An 11613-nucleotide genomic window follows, 5' to 3' on the forward strand; every position below is an offset into this window, starting at 1 on the left:
AGGACAACATCAGGGTAAAAAAAAAAAATCAGATGTCATATATTCTAAAGTTCATCTGGAGAGACTCCACTGCAGGAGGAAAGGCTGAGAGGCCAATTCCTGCTGCTACTGTAGCCAGGTCACTGCTCCAAAGGATTCCAAGTTATGTGGGTGCTCTTGTACCACACAAAATCCTTAGCAGGTGGTCATGAGAGAACTTAAAATTTCTCAATGCTTCCCCCTTGTCAACAGAATAACAGCTAAACTCATTAGTATTCCAGGTCCTCAAAAACCCAACTTCAGTATCTCTTTTTCTTCCCACTCCACTTCCAAAAAACTGTAGCCACACTGAACAACTCATCATTTCCTGAGTCAAAACACTGTACTCCATCTGCTTTCTGACTGAACACTTTACCTCCCACAATAAAAGCTCTCTCTTCTTTCTCCTATCTCTCTGATGAACTCATTCTTCAAGTCAAAGTTCAAATATCATCTAATATAGGAAGAAAGCCCTCCTTACATTTCCTAGCTTAAAAAAAATAAAATAAGCAAGTTCTACCATTTTCCTCTAGTTCCCTTTGTGTTTATTTCTATTATGTCATATATCATTTTCTTTATAGATACATCCTCTCCCCTTTTAGTCTGTCAAGTTCATCCATGGGACCACATGAGCTTTATCCCCAGCACTTAATTCAGCCTCTGGCAGATGGTCAGATTTAATAAATGTTTGTTGTATGAATGAATGAGTGGGGATGGAACATAGAGCTTAAATGGCATCTTAGGATTTTTAAAAATGAGGCTCATACATAGGTGAATCCAAAGTTAATGGGGGTGAGCAGGAATGACCCCTATTCTGCTAGGGTAGAGACAGTTCATTTAGGGACAGATGCCCACTTCCCTATGGAGGACCAAACACTGCAATTTTCAATGTGCTATTTAGTGCAGGTGTTTCCATAATTGGGATGAAGTGAGAAAATTCCATGCTCACTGGCCTTAAAAGTCACCCTTCCACCTGGGTGATGCAATGGTCCAGACTTTAAAAGATGTATGAATTACTTCTCCCCAGAGAGACCAAGCAGAAAGGGGATGTACTTTTTAACACTACACGGTTATTGACCTTCCATTGTAGCAAATCTGCAAATGTCAAAGCAATGAGTGTCTCTAAAGAGAAAGCTACTGTTTAAAAACAGATGTTTAAAATATAGGGCCTTGAGAGCTGCCCTCTCTCCAGACACACTTGCTAACGATTCTGAAGAGCACAGAATACAAAACACGCATTGTGCCCCTCTTTCCTCTCCAGGACTAAAGAACGAATGTTGAATGAAGCTTCACCTTTGTTTATCCAACTTTATACAAGAGTGAATTCCGAAGAGACATCCAAGGACAAGAGAAAATTAAAAGTCATGACACTCAAAAAAAAAAAAAAAAAGTAGCTGTAGTAATGCCTGCCATATGTGCAGTGCCTCTCTGATCCTGGAAAGCTCTTCCTTATCTTTCTCACTGGATTCTTAACTGATCTTGGAACATTTCAAGAACAGACTGGATTGAACCCATTTGACAGATGGGGCAACTCATCATCACAATTGTAATATTGATAAACTATTGATTAAAATGGAGGAGTTCTCCTCAAGGTAGAGGAAAAGAAATAAGTAGATTGTTAATTCTATTTGGAGGGAATTACAATGGCCCATGACCAAGTTACCAATCTGGGTGCATGTAGATAGGAGGGAGGCTTTATCCATATAAGAGAGTGTCTCTGAATTATTTATTCATCCAACAAATAACTTTGAATATCATATACATTTTTGCATTATGCTAGGATGGGACATCCAAAGGTAAGCAGCACATCAGCTATGAGTGAGCATATAGAAAGGGATTGCTGATTATAAAGCAATGCAGAAGTTCAATGATGCAAAGGTCTCTGTGAATCATGGAAACCCAAAAACTCAAACAGACGTACCTGAGAGATGCAAGGAAGGCTTCCCATTTGAATTTAGGATGCATAGAAATTAACTTTGTGGCTAGCAGAAGGACACACTCTTTAAGTAGGAGAGGCCCATGAACAAAGGGCGCAGAAAAAGAAAGAAAATATCTGTACAACCCAAATCATATGGGCGAGTACACTATAAAGGCAGGAAAGGTAAAGGGATATTGGATATCAAAAAATCCTGGAGTCTCAGGGAATGGAAGTTTCTTCACAGGCTATGGGAAGACTGGTAACTAACTGATTTTGGTGAGAACAAACATTTAGAGACCTATGAAATCCACATTTCTCCTTCAACGCAGTACATGTGAAAAATGAGCTTTGTCTATTGGGGTTAAGGCCCCAGACCCAGCACACAAGGCCACAGTGGGAAATCTCTGCTACAAAACAAAAACAGTTCTCTTTTCTTGTCTTTTGGGAAGGGAATATTCATGCAAGGGACTGCCTCATGCCAAGACTAAGAAGGGGGCATTTTCCTGCACCCAGGAGCTTTTGACTCCTATGGCAAAATGATCTCTCCCTTTGCTTGTGAGATGGCAAATGTACTTCACCGGAGAGAATGCTTCTTAAATCCCATAATGAGAGAGAATCATTAAGATGCAAATACTCTCTGAGGAGGAAACAAGTCAATAAGAAGAAAGTGACTAACTAACTCAGAACCATTTCTGAGAGCAGACTTTGAAAAAGCATTAGGGGAAGGCACAGGAGGACTGCTGGTGACAGGTAAGGGCTGTCCTCCTGCTCAGAGCTGACCACCTTCAGACCTCAGTCACACTGGATCAGAGTCAAAAACAACACCTGAGGGCTGGATTTGACCAGCTTTTTTTTGTAAAGACCATGTAATAAACCTTTTAAGCTTTACAGTCTTTACTTTACTTTAGTATCTTCAGGGAATGGATTCCATCCCCCCTTGGATACCAAAATCTGTGGATATTCAAGTCCCTTATATAAAATGGCTAAGAATGGCGAATGACCTATACAATTCTCCCAGATATTTTAAATCATCTCCAGATTACTTATAAGATCTAATTCAACATAAACGCTATATAAATCAAAATTGCTATGCTGTGTTTTTTAGGGAATAATGACAAGGAAGAGAAGTGTCAATTGTTTTATTTTCAGGGTAGAGTTGTTTGAATCTATGGATATGGAGGGCTGACTTCTCAATCTACTATTGTAGCTTGAAAACAGCTGTAGATGATGTATACAGGAACACAATTGTGTTTCAATGAAACCCTTATTTGCAAAAATACCTGGGAGGCCAGACTTGACTCAGGGGCCATAGATTGTTGACCTGCTTTAGAGGAAGGGTCCTTAAAGTCTGGTCCCTTGATCTATGGCACCAGCATTACCAGGGAACTGAATAAAAATATAACTTCGCAGCCACACCCTAAACCTTCTGAATCAGAAGCTGGGGATCTAACTTCAAATAGTCTGTGTTTTAGTTTCAGTGGAAGAATTAGCTTCCTTCCAACTGATCACTCTTATACGACATTGTTAAAGACAAGGTTTCAACCCACATACTAGAGGCATTTATAACCAAAGGGAAATCTCTGTTGGGCAAACTTCCTTTTGTCTACACAGAAGGTAAAGTGCAGGAGCAGGTACTGTAAAACCCAGAAGATCTGACAGCTTCCTCATTTGCCTGATAGGCAGTTTTTATGACTCATCAGCTGAAACCAATATGGCAGCAATACATCCTGCCTGGGTTTGAATTGATCATAGCAAGAATTTCAGAAAACACTAAGAGCAGTTCTGGCTAAGGAGGAATTTGTGGATGACAGGCTTGGTTTCCTTAATGGAAAACCAACATAGCTTTCTATAGCAAATTGTGACGTGAGGATTAAGGAGGCATTAAACTACCTCCTTTGCATTGTCAAGTATACATTCAAATCCAAGGCAGCATTTGAAATATTAAAACATCTAGTGATTTTATTACTAGCTCATTTAAAATGGCAATCATGAAAAATTTAGTTTAAGCTACCCAATAATGGCTCAGGAGACACTTAAAATACACACACACAGATAACTGAATTTTTAAAGTAAGTTCCTTATTAACTTCTTTCCCCTCATCTATTACCATTGCTATTTTCCAGCTGTATAAACAGTCTGGAGAGTATGCCCTGAATGAATTCACCGTTCAGAAAACAACATAATTACAGCCATTCCAGCAAACTGAGTGCCAAAAAAGTTACAAATTAATTGAAGGTTAGCATTGAAAATTAAATCCTAGTCAGCTTGAAGTCATCTTTTAGGCTACTTTCTATAGAATTAAATAGAGAATTCAATCCACATCAGTTTGGTTGACAGTTTCAAAGTTCAGGTGGACAAATGGCCTTCTCCACAAGCACCACTTTCCTGTGATCTGATATTGCTAATTCCAAGTGACACCTGCCAATAGTACCTTAAAACACGCTTATGATTTATGCAAGATGCAGAACCACTTCCTCCTCTCCTGTAAGTATCTACGCCTCAGAAAAATACCAATTCATTCTGTTCTAATCTACTTTGATAGAGGTGGCTGAGAGATATTATGAAAAAACATTTTTCTCTTTTACTTTAATTATTTTACTTTTTCTGACTATAAAAAATTTGCAAAAATAGTACAAAGAATCCCTGTGCCCTTTTTATCTAGATTTCCCCCCCCCAAGTTAGCATATTTACAATTAATATTAATAATCATTTAAATTATCAAAATCAAGAAATGAACATTAAAATTCTACCTCATTATATAATTGACAGACCTTATTCAAATTTTGCCAATTGTCCCTTGAATAACTTTTTGGTGGTCTAGGATCTAAGCCAGGATCACTCCTGGTATTTGTCATATTTCTGTAATTTCTTTAAATCTGGTCATCACCAAGCTTTTAACCAAGAAGCACCCACTGAACATCTACATTGTGCCAAATCTGTGGTCAGCTCTCAGGATTGACTCAAAGATGGTTCTGGCCTTTGTAGCACTCATACTTTATTGTGAAAATCAAAATGAAACTGCAGGTTGGACATAGATGAATGTACTCAAGTGTTGCTTCTTTTAGGAGAGAAAACAACAACATTGTTCGGACTTGAATAAAAATGGATATATTAATTAAGAAAATATAAACCCCAAAAGTTCTCCATCTTTTCTTCCAAAAAAAATAATCATTCACGGCTTAAAGCAATATTCAGAGACAGTATATGAAAGTGTGCTCTACAGCACTAAAACAAGGAATGGCAAACAGCTCGATAAAATTCAAATAAAATGGCATTAAGGGTCATCTCTGAAGCCTCCCCCAGGATTTGGAACATGCTGGATATCTCCTGGTGTCAGCCTAAAAGCCTCTATTGACAGTGAAGAAACTCAAACTCCAAATTAACTAAAAGTTAAGAGGCTAATTACCATCTGAGTGCCTTTCTCTTTTTGCACTCCTTTGAAACAAAATGTATAGAAACATATTATAAAATACTTGGCAGAGAATCAGAGATTTTGGCCCAAGGTATTTTTGCATGCCAACTGGTTCTCCATTTACTTCATTTCGTTAATATCAAATTTCATCTCCTTGGCTCATTCAAATCTGTATTTTGTTAGATTTTTTAGAATCCTGGATTTGAGAAACCATCAGAGGTTGCCAGTCCAACATACTAGCTGACATATAAATCCTTTATAAAATCTCTACAGTATGTACAGCAACTCCCCTCTCCCCTAGCCCATCCAGCTTTAGGAGTTGCTTTCTGATAGAGGTACAGAACCCAGCACCTACCCAACCTTCACCTCCCACCCTTGAGTTTGTAAATGTTAGCCCCCAATCTCCTGCCTTCTATAGGCACATAGAATAGTTCAGTTCATCCATGTCTTCAGAAAATTTGGGTTCTAAATGGAACCAAAATGATCCAACTCTAGACTGACCAGCAGCTAGCAAAGTAAGTTTGTCATCTCACCAGCACTGATATTACATAAATGTCCATGAATCACACAGCTTTTCCAGTAGTTATAAAACAGTGTCGACTCATGCTGGGTTTTCAGAATTAATTGGATCTTTATAAAATGTGCTACTCCTGTTGAGCTTCACTGTTCCTACTCAAAGCAGAGGGCTATGGGAGTCCACAGTGTAGAACTTTATATTTATTTGTTCTGGATTCCACTTCCATATATTTGATCCCTGGTTGCAGCCTTCTGAGATTTTTTTGATTGGCAAGCAAATACATGAGCTCTTTAACTTTCTCCTGTCATCTACTAATTAGAAAAGTAACTCATTTATAGATCATCACCAAAGTCATCATTTAAAGCATGGAAAGAAATAATACCCTTGTCAGAAGCACAAGTGTAGTTAATTCCCTAAAGATAAACTTTGCTTCATTAAGTAGCACTCCTTGGCATGTGATTAAACATTTACAAGTGGACTTACCTATTATCCTATCTACATCTTAACACTTTTGTTCATAAAGATAACTACAGATTTTACTAAATGTGCTGCGAAATCAAGGTGGACTAGATCTAGTCTTTCACAGAATGAAGATGGCCTAGCCTGACAAGATTTGGGGACAAGACATGAGACATAGGTAAACTGAGAACTTTCATACTCCACTCAGAGAGGAAGAATCTGATCATCAGCTCACTGATTCCTCCATCAAAAAGATAACCAGTTGCCTATACTTAGAATGGAGCACCCTTGTTCTCCCTCTGATACTATTTTCTCTTTTTCACTTTCAACAATGTTAACAGTCAGTGCATGATGGTTTCACTGATTTTTCTAGAACATTCTCTCAGCATTGTGCCTTCTTTCCCATACAAGTGTCTCTTCAAACATAGGTATAACATTCCTCACCAGGAACTTATAATATGCGTGCTAAGTCTCGGGAGTCTCTACAAGGTTATGTTTACCTCTTTGGGTTAAACATCTCAAGTTTATTTAAACATTTTTTTCACACTCTTTAAGCCATCACTAATCTACTGGCATTCACAGGATGCTACATGTGTTTTCTTATTTCCCATTCAGGTATTTCTTCATTAAAATATGAATATCTCTTGCATGTTTTTTTCTTTCTATCTTAATTTTTTTTTCTACTTTTTATGATGAATTTTTTTTCCCTGGTGAAACCAAAATTATAATAAAAAGCACTCATGATAAACATGCATACTCTTTGGAGACAAAGTGTAACCATTTTGTAGAAGTCACCCAAAGGGCAAGAGTAAGAAATGCTTTTGCTAATTAGCATCATGGAGCTGTGTTGAACCAAGTATCTTAGGGTTAATTCTAATGAGCTGTCAGCTAATATTGGTAAAATTATTTTATATTTTTAATTTAAAAACACTTTGTTAATGCAAAGTATGAGGATTTCAAATTTCCTGAGCCATCTGGTCCCCCACATAAGGTAATAACTTCAAAAAGTTTAGATGGATGGATGGATAGATAAATACAGAATTTATTTCCTTGTCCACTGTTTTAAAGAAATTTCTCTTGCCACACAGAGGACCATTTAAATAGATTCCATTCCACTTATTGCTCATACTGTGACAAGTGAAACATATATTGGAGTATATGACTAATACACCAACAGAAAGCATGTACAAATACGTAATCTATACTCATAAAAATACTCATAATGAGAGATTAGCTAGTCCCTTATTATTGGCAGGCTACCTCCTAAAAGAATCCAATAGCAGGATCAGCCTTAACAATAATTTCCATTTATCTAATACATATTACAGGCAAATCCTTTATGTTCATTACCTTAATTCATTTTCAAAATTACATGGATAAAGCAGGCATTGATATAAACTGCATTTTAAAAAAAAGTGGAAATGGAGTGTTACAAAGGTTAAGCCTTTCCTGATGTTTCAAATGGCATGACCATGACCTGGTTTTGGTACCCAGTGGCTGTATTCCACATGCTCTGCTTTCTACCCTCATGCCATGGCATTGACCATGGTGGGACCCATGGTGAATCTTGGACAATGCTTTGGACATACAAGGATGCATACATATGAGCTGCTTCTGTTGCCATCACCCAGTTAAACCCTTCCAGCTTTCTATACTGAAAAAGATATTATTACTTTCACTTTACCAATGATGGCAAGAGTAATCAAAAGATGGGTACACATGTGCTGACACTGAGGGAAATACTTATTGTCAGGGTACTTGCTGTCCTTACAACATTGAATATTTTTTGTGTGAATGTTGTACTTGAGTGAAAAAAAAATTTTCTATTTCTGATTTGCTGTAAAAGAAATGATTAAACATCACACACAGAATATCTAATCCTACATTCTGCATCCCTCTTTATGCGAAATGAATGTTGGTGCCTTTGTTTCTCTAGCAAATCCTTTAAAAAAATAATAGCAAGAAGAAAGTAGCCCAATATTTTACTCAAGTCCAAAAGCCCATGGAAGTCAGTAAAAGGAAATTCACTCCAAGATTATCTGGGGGAGAAAAAAAAAAAGGAGACAAAGCATATTCTCTCCATCATTAAGCAAATTCTCTGATCTGACATGACGAATTCATCATTTTCCCTAAAAGAATGCTTTCTGACCTCCTCTGTCATCTTTGCAGACCCTACCAGCTAAGAAATTCCCTGAAAGATCTGAGAGGTATCATTCTCCCTAAACAGCTCCCCTTCCCCATTTAAGGAAAAAATGACAGTAATTCAGCTCCCCAGATGATTTTGTTCCCTGCTGCCTGACCTTATCCGTGGGGCAGAGCAACATTATGTCTCACCTCAGAAGCTTCCTTTAATTTGGCATTGGTTCTCTCTTTGGCCTTAGGTAGTTTGAGCCCCAAAGACTGGTGAAAAACATACTCCACAAAGGGCCAGTCCTTTCTGAATTATCACTCATTCTTCCCCAGCATGGTCTCTGTTTTTTCTAAAAGATGAAGGATGTGTAAAGGACACATAAAACTTTAGTCAATAGGTCCATTATTATGATTGGCTGAAAACCATAAAATGCATCCATCAAGCCATTGTGTTGCATCTTGTGTTAAATTATGGTGATAAATAGTCCTTTATCTGTGACGTCACCTACTAATCTATTCCAAAAACTATTCACCGAGGCCATTATGCATCACTCATGCTCCTGCCAGCTTGCTGAAAAAATCCTCTACATGATAAAGCCACACAAGATTGCGCTTGACTCTGCAGACACAAATATTGTCTGTTATTTTCATGTCATACTGTGAAACAATTGCTTCTTCAGTTACCAAAGTTATCTCAAGTGTGTAGTAATGTCCTCAATGCTCAGCTATGGGCATTGTAACTCATGTACTTTTAATTGTTTATAATTTACATCAGAACTGGATGGAGTCCATTTGCACCCACACTGCTTTATAAGTACTGGATGACATATTTTTGCCACCTTGCTCTGGGTCAAGTTTAATCCTATTGACAAGCCTTTAACATAGAAATTTGGTGTGGAATGCTTTAATATTCTCAGGAGCTATGTAAAAGGATGCATGGCAGTTGCTATCAGTATGCCTGGGATTTGGATCTGATTTTATATAAAATGTTCTCATAAAAGTAGACATTTTTTTAGCTCTTAGAAAATACTATTTATTAAAATGAAATCAAGAGGAAAGTGTGAAGATATTTTAAATCCCAGTCTCAAATGTAATAATCTTTAAAAAAAAAAAGCACAAAATATGCTCTTAGGCAGCTTTTCTGTAGCTCACCTTGATGGGGTACTATGTGGTCCTCCTCTTTAAAAATAAATAAACTGCCTCATTTTCTCTACACAGAACAAGGAGATGAAATACAGAGTAAAACATGGACGGCTCATTGGAATTTCATTCAAAAACATGGAGCCTAATATGTTTAATTTACTTTCAGCTTTAATTCAAAGAATCTGGGGAATTGTTTCTTGCTGTGCATCATGATGGAGGTGTCCTAGCCCTGCTTATTTCTTAACTCCCATGTGAGATGATTGGCTTACCAAAAAGAAATAAACAAATATAAACTGCTCAAGCTTAAACGGGTTACATCCTACATCCATCTGCTATGCTTGCTTATATACTTTATTTTTTAAATTTTTATTTTATTTTTTGATGGACACATGGAAAGGGGCTTGCTAATATGTTTATTGGGAAGAAAACTAAATCTGGATTTGCTTCCCTTTGCTCTTATGACACACTCAGTGGAATGGGTAGCAAACTCTTTACCTGAAAGTTGCTACTGAATGCACAGTCCATCGAACCAATCATGGAAAACCATTAAAAAAAAAAAAGCAAGTTGCTTTAAAAACAGTGGCTTTCTCCCTTCACTGACCTCCTCTCAATCATCATCACTTATAGAATCCAAAGGAGTCACATATTGGAGGAAAGAAAGCAGTTCTAAAAACTGAACACTCTTCAGCCAGTCTTGACGGAAGTTTGGCTTCAACTCAACACTCAAAAGTAAAATACATTCCAGCCTCTCCCACTCTGATGCTCTTTATCACGATGATATCTGAAGGAAAGGAGTGGCAGTTGCCTTCCAATAGCAGTAGAAGTGGCCTTCATTCAATGCCATTGTTCCAGTTTTCTTTCTCTCTCTCTATAAATTCCCTGCTTTCTAGCCTTTTCTCCTATGGCTGAGACTACATTTATCCTTGAGTAGAAGCATATTTTAAGTACATCTAAACATCAAAGACAGTTTATCCTCCCTCCTGAAAACACACACACACACACACACACACACACACACACACACACCACTCTTTCTCACTCTCACCTCACACCCATAGTCTGATAAAACCCGCATCCTTTCCATTGTGTAGCAACTGCTGTTCTAGCCACCTTTTTGCTTCCTGGTGGGTCTGTAATTGTCATCTCATCCCTGGAGCAACATCAGGATCACTCAATAAATTGATTGTCAGGGGATATTTGAAGAACAGAACAGCTTGAGCTCTAGAAGCCAAGTGCCTTATGGCCTTCAGCCCAGAAAAAGGAAGCAATGAGGATGAGCAAACCTCTCCCATTCCACTCCTCTAACGCATTAAAGAGAAGTGAGCAAGGCATTTCCTTCCCGGTCTCTAATCAAAGACAGCAAAATGCAACACAAAGAAGATGTGGGAATTAAATAAACCCATCCTTGACTTAAAAACAACAAAAAAAAAATATTTTAGAATGAAACTGGGAATAGGAGATTCAACTCTTTAAGTCGAAAAAGTTTGCTCTAGCCTTTCTCGTGTGCATGGGACTTGCCACTTTTTTGTGCAGATAAAACACATTTGGCCCATCCAGAAGTAATGCTGTGGGGGAGGGAGGTTTTTCAATTACTGTCCCTTATTTTAAATAGTGTTTAAGTGTTAAATTCTCAAGCTTCCAGCTCCCATTCATATTCGCTTTCTGAATCCTGCCGTGAGGGTGCTTTCTATCTTGGTAGCCTCTGTTGGAAGCATGTTGCAGCTCTGCTGGGGAGAAGCCTAAGGCAAGACTGGATCTGCATTTCAAGGCATCTTCTGATTGTGTTTACAGGGAAAGATCAAGATCATGGAGGCATTTCTGAACTCAAAGGGCATTTCTGTTAGGAAATTATTGCATCAATCAATGCAAGGGGACCTGGACAGAAATGGGAGAGTAGGAAGTATTAGCTCAGTGCCAACTGTGTGACTTCATCACTAAAACTCATCAAATAGTGCCAGGGTTATCCTTTCAACCCCATTTTACAGATAAGAAAATAGATCTTCAGAAAGTTAACAT

The sequence above is a fragment of the Spermophilus citellus genome (genome assembly GCF_964194105.1).
Source record: "Spermophilus citellus genome assembly, chromosome: 13".
NCBI classification, from domain to species: Eukaryota; Metazoa; Chordata; class Mammalia; order Rodentia; family Sciuridae; genus Spermophilus; species Spermophilus citellus.